Here is a 22110-nt window from a genome sequence, read left to right as displayed (position 1 = left end):
AAGCTTTTAAAAAAAGAAAACATTGCTTTAGTTTTAGTCCACAGAAGTATAGTGGTTTCTCATAGGATCTTCCATATTTTTTTCACGTAATATTTCCTAGATAGCTTTGTATGTTAGTATATGGAAACCTACCTAACTCCTTTTAATAGCTACTTAATGTTTCATTATGTGGTTGTACCAAACTTTATTTAATCCATACCCTAATAATGGGAAGTTATATTGCTTACCATTTTGTTATTGTAAACACAGTTCTATTTAACATCTTCATATGTGCCTTCCCTGTATACTTGTGGAAGTATATCTTTAGATTAATTCCTAAAAATGAATTGGTATATGTGCATTTAAATGTGGATAGATATTACCAGATTTCCTACCAAAAAAAAATTTTTGTGCCAGTTTTACTCTCCCTAATAATTTAGGAGAAAGTCTCCTTGTGAAATGGAGCATATTTAGAAAATACTCATTCTCAGATAAGAAATTAAACACAGAAATTGGTTAAAAATGCTCATGGAAACGTGGTAATAGAAGAATAGAACTTATTTTGAAAGTTGGAGAGGCTTTAAAATTGGAAATCAAAGTAATAAAGGAAGAATTTCTTTTTCTTTTTTGTTCATTTACTAACTTCTTTTTGTCCTTAAGCTCCTACCTAAAACTGTTTTGCTCATTCTTCAAAAATGATAACTAGAAACATGAGAGTAACTCTTATATCCTTTTTTTAAACTCTTGTATTCTTAAAAGATGTACAATTTACAAATACTATCTCATTTATTTCTTTGCCAACCTTCTCATCCCTGTTTAGAGATGAAGAAATGGAAACATGGAGACTTTTTGTGATTTACTGAAATAAATTTCAGTATCACCACTCAGACTCTATCCGACCATTGCTACCTTCCTACACTATCTTTGTAATAGTTTGCAAATAACTAAACAGAAACTAACCATACACTGTATCTTTTATAAATCAGGCAATTATATAAATGACACCTGCAAACTATTATCCTAAAAGTGTTACCACTATTCATGTATACTTCTGTGTGCTTTTACCCTTTATTTTTGCTAATTAAAAAAAGGGTAGTTGCTTTCTGGTTACTTTTTATTTATTTTGCAAGTTAATGTATTTTTAAATAAGTCATCAGTTGGAAAAAATGAATCACAAAGAGGTGTGGAGACATGTAAATTGTGTTTTATTTACACCAGTTTATCTTTGATCTGTTATCAGCATTTCAGCCATCTAAATTTCACTTCTTAAAATAAAAATAAATTTTTGTTCTTTAAATTCAATTTAGTAAAATCCTTCAGCATTAAAGCCAAAGCTGTTTCAGAATTTTGGAAAAATTCTGCTTACAAGTATCTTGTAAAGTATGAGGCATCTTTGTTAATCATGGGCGTCACTAATCAGAAACATAAAGTAGGAATCAAGAGGGCATATTAAAGATTGTCAGTTACGTAAGGTGAAAGCAAGTTTACATTTATATGAGAAGTTTCTTTTAACTAGATTTCGTATGGGTTTGTAGTTTGCTGTCATCTGGAGCAGGGGTAAGGAGTGTGTTATTGATCTGTAGGGCTAAGCTATGGGGAAAAAACACTGAAGTTTATATTGATAACATTTACTTACTTGCACAAAATGTTTAGTTTTAGTTTTATTTTATGCTGCTCAGCTATAATTAAAAATAGTTGCTATAAGTGAATGTCTAATCATGTATCATTTCTGTCGCGATATTTATAGAGCATTTTAAACAGAAGGATGAGGTCAGTATGTGAATCAGAATGGTGCAGTAGTGTGGGAGGTCTTCATTAAGGATGTCCTCGTGTAGGCACTGCCATCTCTTACATTCCTGAAGCTTGCGTAGTAATTTGCACACAGTTCTTTGATGAAACTGATAACAATATATAATAAGAGGGACTGGGACTTGGCTGGTTTTTTTTATTTCATCAGACTTGGGGCTTCCAAGGCAGATACTGTCAAGACAAACTGGCTGTTGGTTTGGGATCTTTTGGGGGAGAAGCCCAGAGATCATTCAGGATTGTTACCTTAAAAAAAAAAGAAAGAAGGAAGGGAAGCAGAGAGGAAAAACACAAGAAAAAGTCCTTTAGATATTTGATCATAGAGATGTGTTCCTAATTTCTTAACCCAAAATCTGGAACTTCTTTGAGGATCTTTTCATAGGAGCCTCTAGGTATGCTATAAAATTAGTATTACTTTTATAATACTATTAAAAAGTTCAAAAATGTTTTGGATAGTTGATAAAGACTAAAGCATAGGCTTCCCCACTCCCTCTTTTAAGAACAAAGCTAAATTCTTCGAATTTTGGTTTAGATAAGGAAGATGGATTACATAGATTGACGATATCTATTCCTGGCTGTATCCATGACAAGAAAAAGAATGAAATACTTTACCTTAGCAATCTCTTCTGTTTTCAAACTCAGGTGGGAATAAGGTACCAGTCCTTGCATAAATGTGTGTGTAAGATGTGTGCGTGTGTATGTTGAGCTGGATAATAGTTTTATAACTGTATGACAGAGAAATTATAGGTAGGAAGGAACTAAGATCACTGATTAAAGGGAGAAGCAGCTCCCTCTAGGCTGTTAAGGAATAATAACTTCATATGCCACTTTCTGCTAACTGGAGCTGATGGCTCACCAGAGCATTCTTTATTGCTGATTAAGTAGCATTATGAAAATACTGACTTGGTTATGTTAACTAAATGCCTCTGTGTTTAAAACTTCGAATGTCAAACAGTTTTAGCAGTCATCTTTAACATTTCATATTACCTTTCCGGAATCACATTTCTAGTTCTCACTTGCTGTTATTTGAGGTTAATATAAAAATGGCAGCTTTCATTTGTGGAGTTAGGTGTAGCCAAAAGCTTTTCTTTAATTATATCCATTCATGCTGCTATAGTTAAGGGTCTGTCAGCATTTCCATTATAAACCTCCATTTTCAGGTTTTTATAACACAGCTATGAAAATTAGCTCTGGGCAAAAACTTGACATACAAGGCCTCATGAGATTATCCCTCCTCCCATCCCCCTTTTTCATTTTTACTGAAGTAAGGGTGAGTGATTTCAAAATGCCTTTTGGCATCTGCAAATATCATTTGGAATTTAAAAAGAAACAATAAATTTTCAGGCTTTGTACCTGTTTGTTCTACCACTTAAGGGAGGTTGTGGACTTACGAATTTAAGCCAAATGGATATTGATCAACTGACATCCTATTTTGTATTAAACAAGAGCCTGGTTTCAAAAGAACTCTAAAAGGCAGTTGAAAACTTGCCTAAAATGTTAAATATTGAGACTGTGAAATAATTCAGAAGGAATGATTGGCTTCTTTTTGATATTCTGTGTGCTGAAACACAACTCCTCAAAAGATTAAGACTTTTTCCTGGCTTCAAAATACATTTTGAAAATACATGTATTTTTAAGATTTTATTTATTTATTTGTCATAGAGAGAGAAGCGAGAGTGAGCACAGGCAGACAGAGTGGCAGGCAGAGGCAGAGGGAGAAGCAGGCTCCCTGCCAAGCAAGGAGCCCGATGTGGGACTCGATCCCAGGACGCTGGGATCATGACCTGAGCCGAAGGCAGCTGCTTAACCAACTGAGCCACCCAGGCGTCCCAAAAATACATGTATTTTTAAATGTCTTCTCTTTTCCAATGAACCTAGGAGTTCATCCTCTTATTATATATCAGTTTTGACATTTGGGATGGGGATGTGTATGGTCATGCACATGCACAGAGCTGTGTTTATTATTCCCCATAAATATTCTTCTTGCTGAATAGTTCTAGTTACTTTAGCTTTTATTAGTGTTGTTATCATTTAGACTAAAGAAAAAAAAATTTTTTTTAAAGATTTTGTTTATTTATTTGACAGACAGAGATCACAAGTAGGCAGAGAACCAGGCATAGAGAGAGAAAAGAAGGGAAGCAGGCTCCCTGCTGAGCAGAGAGCCTGATGCGGGACACTGGGATCATGACCTTCGTGGAAGGCAGAGGCTTTAACCCACTGAGCCACCCAGGTGCTCCTAAAGAAAATCTTTTTTAAATCTTCAGTGAGACAATTGAGGGTTTTCTATGTAGAGAAGGAGGTAGTATGAGAGGAAATGCTCTCGTGAGGGACTGCTGTATGCCAAAAACTTTACATGAATTTTCAGGAAAAATAGAAAGGATGCTTTTGACAACATGCAGGCCTTTCCCTCCTTTTGTGATGGGGTGTTCTGTTAGTATGAATGTTACAGCTTGTATGTATGATTTGATTTGTTGTAAATTTTTGGCAGTGTTCTAATAATTTGGGAGAGGGTACACATGAGTATGTTTCGTGGAAAGCTGTATTTCCAGTTTTTATTTGAGAAAACAGATAGTTATGTTGCTCACTAAAAGTGATCCATCTACCAGTTTTGGTTGCTTCGGAGAAAGCATAAGCATCTCTAAGGGAAATTAGTATAAGTCTTAATATCTTGAGAATATATAAAATGTTGAAGATTTCTATTATTAAATATTTTATTTCTCTTTCAATTGAGATTTTACATGTATACTTGAATTATTATTTTGACCTTATTTGCTGTTTAATAGGCTTGAATTTTCCATATTACATATTTTATAAGTTCATGCAGTTATATAAGCTCCTTTATTAACTTAGAAATGTTTGTGCACTTTTTTTGTATTTTTCTAAAACGTAGGTTATCTACTTAATTTTTCATATGTAGGAATTAATGTTTGGGTCATTTAGTTTCCAACTAGTTCTGTTACATACACATGAATTCTCCTTACAAAAGTATAAAATAATTTTTAAAAAATATTTCAAGGGAAAACTTATGTGCCCAGATCTCAGCTTTATTGATAGAATGAGGGTAATAACATGTACATTACTAGGTTTTTTTGAGGATTAACTGCAATAACGTATATAAAATTATTAGCACAGTGCCTGGCATATCAGTAAATGTTCAGTAAGTGTTAGAAGTTGCTATTATTGTCATTACTGTTATTTTCAGAAGAACCCATAATAATTTCTTTGTGCTACACCTTAAGCCTGGCAACCTCAATAGACGTGTGTGTGTGTGTGTGTGTGTGTGTGTGTGTGTGTGTGTATACACACACTTATCTTGGATAGTTCTTAACTCATTCTTATATTGTACCTTTAACATAGTGGCCATTCAGTAAATGCTTTTGATGTGTGAATGAATCAGATTGCTTAAAAACAGATTATAGGGAACACAAACATTGCCTCACAGTTCTAGAGCTGTTGGAAATTAGGATCCTGTATGTTTGAGATGCTAAGGAGCTGCAGTAGAAAAAGAAAAGTAATTTTTTAAGGTAGAAATGTGATATATAAGTATGTCTTTCCTTTTTCTGTATACCCAGTTGATTGAGTTTTTTGTAATGATTTCTTTAAAGGATCTCTTATATTCTTACTACCATTTATTTCTTTATTTTCTTTATTCTTTATTACTACCATTCCTCCATTTTTAGACCATTATTAATATTTGCCTACTCTCCCTCTTCAGACCATCTTTTTTTTTTTTAAACAACTTTATTGAGATATATTACTTATCATATAATTCACTTATTGGCCAGCTTTATTAAGATATAATTCACAGGGACGCCTGGGTGGCCCAGTCAGTTGGGCTGCTGCCTTTGGCTCTGGCCATGATCCTGGGGTCTTGGGATCGAGTCCTGCATCCAGCTCCTTGCTCAGGCAGGGAGCCTGTTTCTCTCTCCGCCTCTGCCTGCCACTCTGCCTGCTTGTGCACGTGGGCTCTCTCTCTCTCTCTGACAAATAAATAAATAAATAAAATCTTAAAAAAAAAAAAAGATATAATTCACATACCACATAATTAACAATTTTAGTATATTCATAGAGTTGTACAATCATCACCACAGTTTTAGGACAGTTTGCCACCTCAAAAGGAAACACTATACCGATTAGCAGTAACTTTCCATTTTCCCCTACCCAACCCCCATCCCTAGCAACCATTAATCTACTGTATAGTAGAGAATGTATATTATAGACTTGCTTATTCTGGACCTTTTATATAAATGGAACCATCCAACATATAATCTTTGTGTAGTGTTTCTTTTACTTAGAATAATGATTTTAAGGTATATCTATATTGTCACATGTATCAGTATTTGATTCCCTTTTATTGCCAAATAATCCATTGTATCCACATTTATTTATCCATTCATCTGTTGATGGACATTGGGTTGTTCCCACTTTTTTTTTTTTTTAAGATTTTATTTATTTATTTGAGAGAGAGACAGTGAGAGAGAGCATGAGCAAGGAGAAGGTCAGAGAGAGAAGCGGACTCTCCGCGGAGCCGGGAGCCCGATGCGGGACTCGATCCCGGGACTCCAGGATCATGACCTGAGCCGAAGGCAGTCGTCCAACCAACTGAGCCACCCAGGCGTCCCCCACTTTTTGGTTTTTATGGATAATGTTGCAGTGAACACTCATGTACAAATTTTTGTGTGGACGTGTTTTTGTTTCTCTTGGGTATACACTTAGGAGTAAAATTGCTGGGTAATATGGTGACTCTATTTAACCTTTTGAGGAAATACTGAACTGTTTTCCAGTGTGCTATTTTATATTCCCTCCTATAGGGCTTAAGGATTGAAATTTCTCCACATCTGTACCAGCACTTGTTGCTAAGTGTCTTTCTGATCAAAGTGATCTTAGTGGATGCGAAGTAGTATCTCATTGCGGTTTTGATTTGTGTTTCTGGTGGCTAATGATGTTGATTGTGTATTTTTCATGCGCCTATTGACTAGTATGTCTTCTCTGGAGAAATATCTATTTGGATCCTCTGCCCATTTTTAAAGAGGGTTGTCTTTTTGTTAGTGAACTGTAAAGAATTCTTTATATGTTCTAGATACAAGCCCTTCATCAGATACATGGCTTGCAAATATTTTCTCCCATTCTTGATGCTGTCCTTTGCAGCATTTTTCTTAATTTTAATGAAGCCATGTTTATTTATTTGTCTTTATGTTGCTTGTGTTCATCTCCTATTCCCCTCCACACTTATCTTCTTAGAGGACAAGTCTACTTATATCATTCTGTGTTTTAACACCATTAGTGACTGACATCCTGATGAATACAGAAAATGTCACATTCCTTCAAAGTCTTCCATAGGCTGACTTTCCTGTGTTTGCAGCTTTTTCTTGTGATTCCCCCTTTACTTCAGTCAGGTGGAACTTCTAATTCTGAAGAAATCTCCAAATTTTGCTTACTTTTGTTTATATTTTCCTGTCAGAACGAGTTGAGGGTTCAGGCCAGAACATAGCCAATACAGTAGAGCCAGATCTCAGGACTGAATAAGCTGAAGTGAGGTGATAAGCTACGAAAAGGAAAGGGTTAAATCCAGAGAATGAAAGGAATTGTCAAGATCAAAAGTCAGAAATGGTTGGTGCTGGTCACAGTATGCATTGAGGTGGAGTAGCAGAGTACAGGAAAAGAAAAACAAAACAAATGATTTATTTAGAGGGATTTGGGGGAAAGGAAAGGTGGTTTCAGAAGTTATTAGTAAGTGGATCAGAACTACAGATTAAATCAGAAAGTATCATATATGAGCATCATATATGGGAGAGGCCAGAAGTCGAGGCAGTAGTAGACAATTCTACAACAATAAATTATACTTTTCTGCTGCTTTTAAAAAAATATATTTCTTTATTTAAATGATCTTATACACCCCACATGGGATTTGGGGTTTGACTCCACGATCAAGAGTCCAGTGATCTATCAACTGAAACGGCCTGGTGCCCTTGTGCTTTTCTGCTTCTTACGGAAGCCCTAGTAGTGTCTGAGTTGCTACTGTTGTTGCAGCATAGTGTAAAAAGCAGGGCCTTTGGGGTCAGTAAACCTGAGTTCAAATCACCCTTCCTCCATTTACCAACCATACAAACTTGGGATTTTAGGAAACTTAGGAAATTTGTAAACTTCAGCTGCATCTTTGCAGAATAATACATTATAGGGTTTCTGTGAACAGTTGCTTAGATCTCTGCTGTCCATACACACTAACTTTGTGTGACAGTGTAAGTCAATGAATATAATATGAAAAATTCAGCTCCTCAATCACACTAGGAAGTCACACTAGCAAGTCCTCAGTAGCTACACACAGCAGCTACTGTAGCGGACAGCACTGACTTTGATGCTGCATCTGTTCAGAACATGGCCCATAATAATCGCTCAGTCTGTGTTTGTTTTTTTTATTTACCTTTTCTTTTTGTGTGAACTGTATTATCCTTTCCCCCAAGCTCCCCTTGAAAAATGTGTGCTTGTCCATGTGTCCCTAATCTTGAATAATTTCTATCCCCTTTGAACTTCCTAATATTTTATCTTTAATATCCTTGAATGCTTTCTACCTTGTGCTGTAGTATTTTTAACAGTGGATACATATTCATTAAATTATTTACTCAAAAAATCCAACTAATGTTTATGAGCGCCCACTATGGTAGCAGACATTACAGGCATTTGGGGTACATCAGGAAATGACTTCAATGCCCATATATGTGAGCATGGACCCCCATATATGGGAGCATGGACTCATGTATTCATTATGTGAAAGACAGACTCAGAATAGAAAGAAAGGTACTTCAGTCAGTGTTTATTGAAATCATCACTTTTTTTAACCATTTCATATTTTAGTATTTTAGTCATTCAGCATTATTTGATAATGATTTATATTTATCCCCAACTTTTACTTGCTTATCTAACAATTCTTGCCAGTATCCACTTGAAAGTAGACAACAATAATTGTGTGGCCAGGGTATGGATGTAATGAGGAGTTGGTATTTCACCTCCGTGTTTATTGCTCCGTAAGCACCAGTGGGCAGAAGGGACCTCCAGGGGTATGATAAGAGTCCCTTTCTTCTCAGTGAATTGAAAGGGTTTTGGTCTTACTGAAAAATAAAATTTGTGTCTATGGTAGCTAAAATTTTTGGACCATTTTTATTATTTTATTTTTCTAATCAGTAGTTATCACCAACTCTTCTCTCCCTGAAATATCGAAACCAGTGTTGTAAGTGGGCCTTTGAGGTTTACCTCACATTTGAAAATCTTCAGAACTTTCCATTGAGTCTGGGCCCAAAGGAACACTTTGAATCTAAAAGTAGATATTATCTGTATTTGGATTCAGTCAGAGGCAAGGTACTTGGAAGAGGGAACTGAAATAATGGAGTGAGGAAATAATCAAAAAAATAATTTAAGACAATTCCCAGGATGGAGGATTCCTGGCTGAAAGGGCCTATTGAGTGACCTCAGCACCACGTAAGAATATAGACTCAGAGCAAAGCACATCTGTGTGAAATTTAGAATGCTGGGTATGAAGTAAAGGTCCTACAGTTTCTGTGACTTCTTAGTCTTACCTACTTTTCTTAGTCTTCTATTTTTTGTATTTGTTGTGCCCCTAGTCTTGTAATCTCCAGTTATAGTCCAGGTCAGATTTAATATTTAACCCCAATTACCAAGAATTATAAAATTAAAGAAAAACAAGGACCACCTGGGTGGCTCAATCAGTTAAGCATATGCTTTTGGTTCAGGTCATGATCCCAGGGTTCTGGGATCAAGCCCCATGTCCGGCTCCCTGCTCAGCGGGGAAGAGACTGCTTCTCCCACTGCCTCTGCACCTCCCTCATGCTCGCTCGCTCTCTAGTGCTCTCTCAAATAAATAATATATATATTTTTTAATTCGTTTGAGAGAGGTACAGAGATAGAGCACAGGCAGGGAAAGAGGCCGAGGGGGAAGTAGACACCCTGCTGAGCTGGGAACCTGACATGGGACTTGATCCCAGGACCTGGAGATCATGACCTGAGCTGAAGGCAGACGCTTGACCATCTGAGCCACCCGGGTGCCCCTCAAATAAATCTTTTAAAAAAATTAAAAATAAGGGGGTAAATAGAGCTTTATATTAGATTTTTCCCCCAAAATTATTTCTACTTTCAAAAAGTAGATGAATGGAGTTTTATGCCTTTTCTGATTCATAGTTCTCAAAGTGTGGAGTTCTAAAGATCTGTTCTTTTGGGATGAAACAGTAAAGCCACCTTTCATAATTAGAGAGAAAATGAGGTAAGGTAGAGGTGGGAAAGTAACATTGTGAAACAGAACCTGGGCTGAAGAACATTGGGATAAAAGAACAAGGACAAAAGAAATACACTCTGCAGAGGAAACATTTCATTCTTTTGAAAGTGGATCAGCTCAGTTGTTTAGGGAATAGAAGTGCCATGATTATTTTCTGTACCAAGCACTGGAACATTTCTCTTTAGCAAATGGTAACAAATCAAAAGATGTTGGGTGAGGCGAAAGCTACTTTCCCCAATCTTATTTATGTCACTGTGGCTCCCTGCCTGAACACCACGGTTCTCTATAGGTATTTAGACCACCCAGGTCTTTGAAGCAATGAGTTTGTAGGAAGGCATTGCTACCATGCTCTTGTGTGGCACCACACAGTGCTCTGTTCTTAAACCAAAGACGTGTTATCATAATAAATATATTAAAGACCGGTAAATCCCATTCGTGATAGGTTTGCTAAAGTTAACTTTTTTCCAACTATGGAATGGGTGAAAATACCTGAAATTGTGATTTCAGTAAGTGGATCCAGTCTAAAAAACTCAGTGAGATAAACTGCCATTGTGGCTTTAGGTTATAAAAGGGAGGTACGCAGAGGAAGTAGGTAATATATTTAAGCATTTACATCCAATAAGTGTAGTTAGTACAGTAAGCTACTAGACCTGTTTTTTAATGATGTGATGTGTCAGGGAAGGCAAGAAACTGATCTCTTAATTATCACTTTAATTGTTTTTGGATTAATAAGACCCGAGACAGCACTATAAATTGTGGAAAATTTAGATTCATTATAGTTTTTAAATATTCTTAGCTATTCTCACCACCTTCTGGTAATTACCCTAAAGTTATTTTCCTTAAGATGTGTTTCTTAGGAAATGTCAGAGTACATTTTTTTTTTTATGACAGGAATTTACTTTTGCCACCATCTGGACTCTAAAGAACAATTCCTGACCTTTCTCCATCTACCTTGTGGAGAAGGGTGAGTAATTGCTCTGTTTCAAAATTTATTTGTATTTTAACAAAATAGAGAACAAATATAAGGAGTGAAACTAGCATTTGGAACTCTTAATTTCAATTGTTTCTTCTTTACCTTACAAGATATATATTTTTCTCTCTTTAGGATATCTCTTGTCAGATTTAAGGCTTATTTAAAATGAAAAGAAAGCTGGAGCAATTTTCTTTATTCCATTTCAGTCTCCTAAGGCCTATTTCCCCCTGGTGAGCTCATAGCAACAGGGGGGTTTAAGGGAATTCAGCTTTCTGCAAATTAATGTCTCACATCATGAAAATTCAGGACTTTTTTTTTTTTTTAATCTTGAAAAGTAATACAGTGAGTGCGAGTATTATTTCTTGCCAGCGGGTGGAAGATGAATGATTTTGTCACAGTTTTACTGCTTGATGAGCAGTGTCCTGAGGGTCAGGCTTAAGTCTGTGTCACTATGCTGCTCATTACTCTTGAGCTAAATAAGGGCTGATTGGATCTAAATTGCCTAGCACATGGGCCACAGATGAGCTCAGTGAGCAGGGGATGACCTGCTATTCAGTCTGGGAGTAACCCCGGTGTGCAAATGCAGCATTAGAACACCGTGGGAGAATGAGAGGCTACCGGCTGCTGCCAGCAAAAGAAATCGAAATGTAAAAACTCTTTGATGCTGTGATGTTAGAATTTGAAATGTAGGAAGTGACAGGTTGATGGTACTTATCAGCTTTGGCTGGATTAGAGAACAGTGTCATCTTGCTTGTATAATGACAGAAGAATGAAGCCAGCAGCTAACTACTGTGCAGAGTAGAGCCTCTGCTGTTGCCACAGCCAGTCATTGCTGCCTCCTACTGGCAGTTTTCCTGGAAACCAGTAAAGACAGGAAGAAAAGAGCCTCCTCTGTATTCAATTTCCAGGAATTTGGGACTCTTTGGTGGTGAAAAGCTGCCAATGGTAGAATGCAAAGAAATGGGTGTTTTAGAGCATACTAAATATTAAATTGCTTGAAAAACAATTGGGGAATTGGTTGTTCCAGAATTTTCTAGTTAACCAAGAGTTAATCCATTTATCAAGTGAATCTACCTAGGACAAGAAACCCCAGTGTACTCCTCCTGGCATAGTTTTCTTTCAGGGGGCTGGAACTGGGCTGGTTTATCTCTCAATTATGTATTTTTATCAATAACAGCACTTTACTAACAACTAATCTTCAAAATCTAACAATAGACTACCAACCACAGTGTTGGCACAGTTTGAAAGATACCTGATAAAAATACAAAGTGAAGACCACCCCTGAATTATGTAGCTTATGCTACATAAATCTCCCCCTTCGGGGTTGAGGAGGAAGAAACAGGTTTCTCCCATAAGTCAATTGACTTAAAAAAACAAAACCAGTGCTCGCTTCGGCAGCACATATACTAAAATTGGAACGATACAGAGAAGATTAGCATGGCCCCTGCGCAAGGATGACACGCAAATTCGTGAAGCGTTCCATATTTTTGAGAAAGACAACTATCATATGATCTCCCTGATATGAGGGAGAGGAGATGCAACATGGGGGGTTAAGGGGGTAGGAGAAGAATAAATGTAACAAGAAGGGATTGGGAGGGAGACAAACCATAAGTGACTCTTAATCTCACAAAACAAACTGAGGGTTGATGGGGGGAGGGGGGTTGGGGGGGGTGGGGTTATGGATATTGGGGAGGGTATGTGCTATGGTGAGTGCTGTGAAGTGTGTAAACCTGGCGATTCTCAGACCTGTACCCCTGGGGATAAAAATATATGTTTATTAAAAATAAAATTAAAAAAAAATTATTAAAAAAAAAAACAAGCAAAAACCTATAAGACCTCTTTTGTTTCATTTTATTCCTGCACTTGTAATAAAAAAAAAAAATCAATATTAGGCTATTACATATTTGTGATATAAAGCTTAGAAAATGCAGGCAAGTTTTTTAAAAAAGTTACTTCTCTCCCCATGCTGAGAGAACTACTGTTGATATTACTATATCCTTCCAGATTTCTCCTACTCATATACATTTTTTAAACTAAAAATTGGGTTAAATACTGGGTAGTGACCTGCTTTTTTCACTTCATGCATCATCAATTTCTTTCGATATCAGTGACATCCAGAACATTATTTTTTCTGGCTTCATAATATTCCATGGTGTGGACATATAGTAGTTTACCCGGCCATTTCTTATTAGTGAAAATTTATACTGTTTTGAATTTTTTACCATTAAATACAAAGCTGTGGTGAATGTCCTTTATGTGTGTCTTGGCAGGGTTCTGGGGTATCGCTGTATAAATTGTGTATTGCTCAATTCCACAGGTGCCATTCACAACATTACAGATGAGGCTTTGATCTTCATGGACATGTTTGATTATATGTGAAGATATTTTCTTCAATGATTTGGTTTAAAATATAAAACATTAGATACAGTTCTTTTTAAAAAGTTGGGAGCTGTGGTTTAATTATATTCAAAGTTTATACACACATTCACACATACTTAAACACATCCTACAGAAACAAAGTTTTAACTAGTAGAACAAGTAAAACAAGAAAAATCAACTTTTTCCCCCCAGTAGAACAAAACTATAGTTTTATATTTTGAAAACATATCGATAGAAAGCTTTTAGAGTTTGGGGTTAAATGGTAGGTAAAAGAGTTAACTAACTTTCATCTCCCAGGACTTAAAAAAAGAATTTTCCTGCATTTGTCAGTATAGGTTTCCTACTATTTCCTATAAGTGTCCCCTCCCTTTTTTCTTATTAATATCAAATCTAAAATAAAATTTTCATTATACATCTAAAGCATTTGAAGCCCCTACAGAGATAGTTTGTAATGCCTTTCTTTTTTATTTTTATATTATTAAAATCCATGTATCCTGGAAAGAATATAAATAATAATACAGAATCGTGTGCAGTGGAAAGTAAAGGTCATTCCTTCCTAACCTTTTCTGCCACAAAGGGAACCACGATTAACCCTCATAGGATACATAGGATACTCTTCTCATTGCTTCTCCTTTTATGCACACCGCGTCTTTTACCACCTCCTTTAAGTTGGAAAGGTGGGGATTATACCTTGGAAATTTCTGCAGCTTTAGTTTTTTTGATGAAAGAGGTATCAAAGACATCTCTCTGCGCATGTTCATACATAGACACTCTGTTTAAGGCTGCAGAGTATCTTGTTGTATAGTAGACTTGACTTTGTTTAACCCTGGTGAACATTTAGGATCTACACATGATTTTAAGTTAGCTTGGCTCTTGTCCCTATCTAAATTTTCCAAGACCCTCTTTGAAAAGTGGGGTTTTCAGTTTATTTAACCAGAATATTCACTGTAGTTCAATTTTGTGAATTTAATACATCCAGCATCAAAACCAGTGGAGCAAACTTTTGCATCAGTTATTTAATATGTGTGAATCATATATGGAATAATTAATATCTTTTGCTTGTAGTAAAAAAATTACTGTATTTTTCAAAAGGTTGCAAACGTGAATTTTAATCCTGCCTTTGCCATTTTCTTTCACTTTACTCTTCAAGTCATGTAATTTCTTTGAACCTCAATTTTTCTAATCTGTAAAATGTGTGTAATAATAGATATTAAAGAGTTGGTTTGAAGAATAAAAGAGATAATAACTTATCTCAGGTGTCTAACAGAGTACCTAATGATTACTTTTGTTATCATTACCGCTTGTCCATCGGTTTCATAGAAGTGAAGCAAACAAATGTATATTACAAGTAAGTTTCCCACTCTAAATTAAAATGTTTAGAGCTCCACTCTCAATGATCTCAGTGGTAGTCTATGAAAGGAATACAACTTATACTTGCAATGAAAGCATAAATTAATTTCTTAGTCATGCTTCTCCATATAATGCCAGAGAACATGAGCTTCGGGGAAATGAAGGATTTAGTCAAGAATAATAAATATTTTGGGTTCAAGAAACAGAGAATTCAGCACAGAATAGTGAAGGTACAGAAGACAGTTGTACACCTGGGCCAGGCAGCCACCATTCCAGACTGAAACAGAATGACGAGGAAGGCCTCCAGGAAAAAGTACAGAAAGAAATATGGTTTTTCTAGTTCTGGAGGAGAGTAAAGCAATTTCATTATAAAATGACTTTTTCCATGAAGAGCCCACAACCCCGAATAGGAATTGTTCTAATAATCTCTCACTAAGTAACCTTGTTTGTCTTTTAATATCAGTTTGCCAGCAAATCATATATGAAACATACCAACTTTATGAGCATCATGTATGTTTCAAATATACTAAAACTTGCATTTTACACTTCTTTTTGGATGTCTAGAAGTTGTAAGAGTTTTATGTATATAAGTTCCATAATCTTTAAAACGTTATATGGGCATATATGTATGTGTATACACACACACACAGAGTTAACAGTTGGTTTAAGTTTTGTTTTGTTTTGTTTTTTTGTTTCCTACGAGGAATTCCAGTGTAATTCAGCATTTTTTTATTAATACTTTCTGTGTCTTAAGACTGTCCTAGGATGTGTGTAAATGAAAATGTATCCTATGCTTATAGAGCATATGGTTAGACTCCAAATTTTTGTATTTCTGCATTCATTCTTTTCTAAATTCTGAAAGGCCTGGCTTATTAGTTTGATCCAATGTATGTATGGAATTTCTTATATTATGAACACCATTCATGTAAAATGGTAAGTGGTCTCCAGAATACAAGAAATTCCACATCTTGGGTCAAACTAATGGTCCAGCCTTTTCAGAATTATATGACAGTGGAGGTTTTGTGATAAGATATAATCGTATCTAATTTCCCAGTAGGCAAGTGCATTTTGCCTAATTTAGAGATATTAAACATGGTTCAATCTTTCCATTATTTCCTTATGGACTGATACAGTCATGTCTTATCTTTTGGGCTGCTGTTCTGCATTTGCCATTTTGCATAGTACTACTAGTAGGCATTAGGAACTCGTTTCATTTAAATAGATAAACTTCGTAAAACTTTGGGCAGATGATGTCTTAGTCTGTTCAGGCTGCCATAACAAAATACTACAGACTGATTGGTCACTTAAACAACAGAAATTTATTCTCTCACTGTTCTGAAGTTTGAGATTGAGGTGCCAACATAGGTGATTTCTAGGGAAAGGTCTGTTCCTAGCTTTCTTCTCCCCCAGTGCCCACATGACCTTTCTTTGTGCCTGCATGGGGGAAAGGAGACACTTTGGTGTCCTAGAAGGACATTAATCCTATTGGATGAGGGCCCCACTGTTAGGACCCATTTTTAGCCTTGATTCCTTATATTCCTCATACAGCTATACCGGGGGTTAGGGCTTCAACATATGATGTTGGGGCGATTCAGTTCAGTCCATAGCAGATAGATTTATGTATTCCCATTGGAATAATGACTGGGGGTGGGAGCGAAGAACTTAGATTAAATTTTCATATATATCTTTTCTCTTTTTGTCTTTGTTGCTTTTGGAATCACTGAAGTTAGAGAATCCCTATTAGCTCTGTAGTTTCTTTCAGTTCTTATGTTAAATACAAAGGTTCAAAGTTAAGGAAATAGGTTAAATTTGCTACATGTTTATGTTAGCCTGTGATCTTGCATATTAAATATGTTGTGTATCTCTCAGGTATTCATTAATACAGTATTTACATTTATTTTAGGAGAGATGACTGGTTTAAAAAATAAACTAAATTTATATGAAGAAGCAAATTGAGGTTGGATGTGAAGTGATTGAAAGATCTTTTGGTGCCTAAGTCAACCCTAACTCCTTCAGGACCTCAGCTTGGCCCTTTTTTTTTTTTTTATTCTTTTATCTGAAGGATAAAGGATTGGATTAGATTACCTCAGTGTTTCTAATTCTCTCTTTAGAATTAGAATGCTTTGATATTTAGAGGTAAATTTGCTTTTGTTTTTAAAGTTGATAAATGAAATCGGAGTATTACACTGCCAGAATGATAAAACTAAATTTTACTTAATTAGCTTTATTTTGTCTTTGACTTACGATTCTTCCCATTTTATGTAGCATGCACAAAGTAAAAATACAAAACACAATGATATGAGCTGAAGACTGTTTTTAAGCACCAGCTTACAGTGCAGCAAATATCAATTATTTTGACTTTGGCCAGTAGTCGGTGATTTTTAGTTATACCTTAAAAGAAATAATTCAGTCAGTAAATGTTGAGGTGCCTACTTTGTGCATATATATTTTTAGAAAGAGGTATAAAAACCAAGTCATAGGGGCACCTGGGTGGCTCAGTGGGTTAAGCCGCTGCCTTCAGCTCAGGTCATGATCTCAGGGTCCTGGGATTGAGCCCTGCATCGAGCCCTGCATCGGGCTCTCTGCTTAGCAGGGAGCCTGCTTCCTCCTTTCTCTCTGCCTGCCTCTCTGCCTGCTTGTGATCTCTCTCTGTCAAATAAATAAATAAAATCTTTAAAAAAAAAAAAAAAGTCATAGTTCATTACTAAACAGCGTATTTGGTGAGGGCCTCTTAGATGTCAGGAACAGTTTGAGTTCTCATTTTCCAGTGCTTTTGTGGGGAAAAAAGATTTGAAGGATTATAAATAATTGTAACGAAGTAGGTTGAGTAGGTGACAGGTAGATGAATAACCAGGCAAATATTTTTGGATGTTTTATATGGACTTGCCCTCTTATCCACTGTGAGTAGGACAGGAGAGAGGCAGCAGATTTTCTCTAGTTGGAGATACTATGTAATACCACACACAATAAAAAATTTAAAAATAATTAATGGGACATTTCAGTAATTCGGTAAATGGAACATTCAGTAACTTATTGAGCTCTACTAATGCAAAATACTTGTGTGCAAAAAACATAGACTATTCAGGAAATTATTTTTTAGTGAGCAATGCATGCATATAACTATAGTGTCATTCAAAGTGAAAATAAGTAATGAAAGCTATATAATGGTAATTCATCATCAGTAAGAGAAAGAAGGAAGAAAATAGATGGAATGGGATTAGGAAAGATATTTTGAAATAGGTGGCATTTGAACTGGGAATTAAAGGAGAAGTAGAATTTATACTTGTCGTAAGGAAGGAGACTGCAGGAGGAAGACTAGCAAAGACCTCTTGAAAGAGGTGGAATATAAAAATGACAATCATATAACTCAACAGAGGGAAAGGAGGAAAAAATGCTACAATGGAGGATGATCTGAGAACTGGAAATTGGAGTGGATTCAGTGTGTTTTGGAACTGATGAAGAAACTAGTCTGATAAAAGAGGAGAGTGAATGCTTTAGCAGAAAAACGACCAGATTATGAAGGGCTTAGAAATTCAGGCAAGAGGGTGCCTGGGTGGCTCAGTAGGTTAAAGCCTCTGCCTTCAGCTCAGGTCATGATCCCAGGATCCTGGATCGAGCCCCATATCAGGCTCTCTGCTCAGCAGGGAGCCTGCTCCCCCCGCGGCCCCGCCTACTTGTAATCTCTGTCAAATAAATAAAATATTTTTTAAAAATTAAAAAAAAAAAAAGAAATTCAGGCAAGAGTATAGACCTGGCATAGGAGGAAATCAGGGTCTAGTTTTAATTAGAGGGACAACACCAGAGCAGATCTTTACACACGGCATGTGCCCTTCTCCCTCTACTGAATCATAAGCTTAGGCAAAAGATCTAATCTGGTCTTCTTCTGTAATCCCCCTGCCTGAAATATTCCTTGATTCCTTCTCTGTCTGGAAAGTTTATTTCCTTTCAGGTATAAATGCAATAGGCAGATTCCTCTGAGAAGAGTTTTCCAGCTCCCCAGGCAGAGCAAGTGGCTTCCTCCCTTGCACACCCTGAACAGACGTATATCACCCAGAGCATTTATGATTTGAAATGTCATCATCTGTCTTTGTTCCTTTTCCCTCACTAAAATACTCTTTGAGGACAGGGAATTTGTCTTATTCATATTTTTACATTCAGTGCTACATATCCAGCTAAAGTGCCTGTCATACAGCATTGCTTAGTAAGTTTTTGTTGAATGAGTGGTAATTATATAAATGGTTCTGGCAGAAATATGCATGATAAATTGAAAGGGAACTTAGAACAAGAAACTAGGTACAAAGCCACTGTGGTTTAAAAAAAAAGGGTATGAAAATATACCTTAAAAACTAAAAATAATCCAAGAAAATACAATATGCTAGGAAAGCGCATTCGTTTTGAAGTTTTTAAGTCAGGACTGACTGACAGAAATAAAGGAAAGGGATCATCCGATGACCCAGGGTGGTGCTGTATAGTCAGGCAATATGTTTGAGCAATTATGGGCATTTCATGTGTGTTCGGCTGCTTCCAGACTGATGAAATTTTCATTAATCCTATGATCTAGGATTTCTCTCGTGGGTGCTATTGACCTTATTACACTAAAGATGTCAAAAAAAAAACACTTCAGTTTCATGTTATTTTGTTTTCTATTTCAGCCTATAAATGCAGAAGTTGGTAACTTTCCACAACTTGCATACACCTGTACAGTTCTGTTTCTTGTGTAATGTTGTTAAGCAGTTTTGGAGGGGATACTCCATAGATGAGGCCTACCTCTTAATTTTGGTACTCCTTAAGTCAGCTGTAGATCTGTTGTCTCTTCAAAGAAAGAAGGTCCTGTTTGTCTCTGTGCAGGATTAATTAAAGCAGTGTTTGGTACACGGGGATCAGACTGAAAATCTGCCTGTGATTGAAAGACTGGCGTAAGCACTCTGTTGCCCCCAATCAACAGGTGGTAGAGAGGGGGCTCAAGTGAGCCCTTCATTAGAGCTTTTGAGACTACACTTCTGAAATAGGGTAGTCTACTACAGCTTTAACAGATGGTTACAGCTGTGTGAGAATTTATCTATTGTAGTTAATACTTTTCTTCTGAAGTGTAGATAGTTGTAATGAAGTTATGTTTTCAGGCTATAAATGCTTCTTAATTTCTATGACTTATATGTATGATGTATTTGGCATTAGACTGGAGACCTTGTATTTCACATGCTAACATAATTGTCCAGTGGAGCACTTGATACCTTCAATGATCCCCTCTCTCGATCCAGAAGTGATATTTTGCCAAAGCACACTAATCAGAAGCAAACTTGATATAATCATCCTCTCTGCTATGATTTACTTACAACTCTAGAAAATTCAATTATGGAAGGATGAGTGGATCCATTTTTTCTTATATTTTTGAAGGAGTTTGCCACAAACTTTTCTCATCTGTGTGTTTAAAATAGAGAGTTTCCAGGGCACCTGGGTGGCTCAGTCAGTTGAGCATCTGACTTTTGGTTTCAGGTCATGATCTCAAGACCTTGAGATGAAGCCCAGGTGGGCTCTGAGCTCAGCGGGGAGTCTGCTTGAGATTCATCCCCCACTCCCTCTCCCTCTGCCCTGCTCCTGGCTTGTGCTGTCTGGATCCCAAGACCCTAAGCCACCTAGTCATCTCTAAATAAATCTTTAAAAAAATAAAATAAGAGAATTTCCACAAGTAGTACATTTTTTTATTCTAGCTTAAAGTGCTGAGGTTTCACCTGCACTAAAAAATACTCTGATGTAGAAGATACTATATATCTTATTTTGGAATTTGTCTTTAACTCAGCATTAGGTTATATTTTATTTTTCACTTAATGATGGGAAAGAGAACTCCAGGGAATGTTAGCACAATTTAAAACTTTTGAATTGTCCCTATCGTAAATCGTTAAAGAGTAATTTTAGGTAACTGTTATTCCATCTAAAATCTAAAAGTGAGATAGTATCTAATCTTATACCACCCCTTTACTTGAGAAAGTTTGGCATGGTCCTGATAGTGGATGTTTAGTGGTATCTTTTAGCTGTATTTTTGTCACACTGGAAAATTTTATTCTGTTTATCACCCCTTTCCCTTTTTAAAAAACATCCAAATGCTTCATTTTCTTTTGAAGCGAGTTAGAAATGACACACTTAGGTTTTTTTCCCCTTTTAAGAGTATTCTTCGATTGGTGTGTAGTCTGACCATTATTACAAAGATCGTAATATCTGCAAAGTCCACTGAATTTTTTTTGTCTTGTGTAAGATAAGAATATAAGGAAATAAAACAAAATTTTATTTTGTTATAGTCCATTCCTAAAGTATGTTATTGTAGTGCTTACGTTGAAGCTTTTCATTTTTTAACAACGTAAGTCCCCTTTGGAGGATGTGAAGTGTAAAAATGTCTTCCTTTAACTTTACTGAAGGTGTAGTATGCGTATACATGTGGAGGTTGGAAGATTTTGAAGTCTTCTTCTGAAGATTTCTCCAGCCACCTTTTTTTTTTTTCCCCTTCTGTTAAATATGTTCTGTAAATTGTGCTTCCAGAAGGGTAGGGGGGACTGTGGTAAGAGGAAAGTAGAGGAATTAAAAATCATTCCAATAAAATGGTTTAATTTATGCCTCTGCAGTTAAGCAGTGCTCCTGGTTAACAGAAATACCCTTCAGCTACACAGGATTTTGGAGCGTTGGAGGGCACTCATTTGCACATAAATAGCCATTAACTGATAAATTCCCAGAGGTCTCCTGTTGCATGTTAGTGGTTCTGACCTACTTAGCTAGCTTAAATTTGTTTTACAGAATTATTATAATTCTATCCTTGGTACTTAAACTTTGTGATTAATGCATGCCTCACAATACAATTAAAGTATAATTACACAGTTTTGCAGTTTCCTATCGTGGTGTTATTATTACAAAGATCTGGATTTTGCAAATATTAGAAGAGTTAAGGTTTCGATATTTATCACTTTTGCTGTTATTATGTGATTATGTTAAATGGGACCTTTTTATGTCTGAAGAATAGATCAGAGAGAGGGGAATCATCACTTGTAGCATTTGTTAGCTTGGAAGTGATTGGGTTGGTTAATGTGTGGCCGCTACGGTATGCTGTCTAGCTTGTCAAATCACAGGCATCCTTGCCTACATTTTGCAAGTGTTTTTGAAATTCAGTAGATTCTTCTCACCATTTTCTTTCAGAAGTAATGTTGGGGTAAATATTGGGAAGCAGTAGAAAAACAGGAGAGTGAGACTCAGTAGTTCTGAATTCTTATGCTGACACTTGCTGCTTTGTTATGCAAAAGAACTCATGTGCCTGAGGGTCTGTGTCCTCTGTGAAATGCGCAGGCTAAGGTTCTGG

General features: G+C 36.2%; 1 protein-coding gene and 1 non-coding gene across 3 annotated transcripts in view; both read left to right on the top strand.

The window, feature by feature from the left end:
* The window catches only part of MMS22L (MMS22 like, DNA repair protein), a 131039-nt gene that overhangs the window by 50722 nt on the left and 58207 nt on the right, over nt 1-22110 (top strand). The window lies entirely within an intron of this gene.
* On the top strand, nt 12425-12531 carry LOC125103358 (U6 spliceosomal RNA). Its single transcript, XR_007128364.1, has one exon. It is a non-coding gene; the product is annotated as a U6 spliceosomal RNA (small nuclear RNA).

The sequence above is a fragment of the Lutra lutra genome, chromosome 6, assembly GCF_902655055.1.
Source record: "Lutra lutra chromosome 6, mLutLut1.2, whole genome shotgun sequence".
In the NCBI taxonomy this organism is placed as follows: Eukaryota; Metazoa; Chordata; class Mammalia; order Carnivora; family Mustelidae; genus Lutra; species Lutra lutra.
The sequence above is the reverse complement of the archived record's forward strand: the minus strand, read 5'-3'. Positions and strand labels throughout refer to the sequence as shown.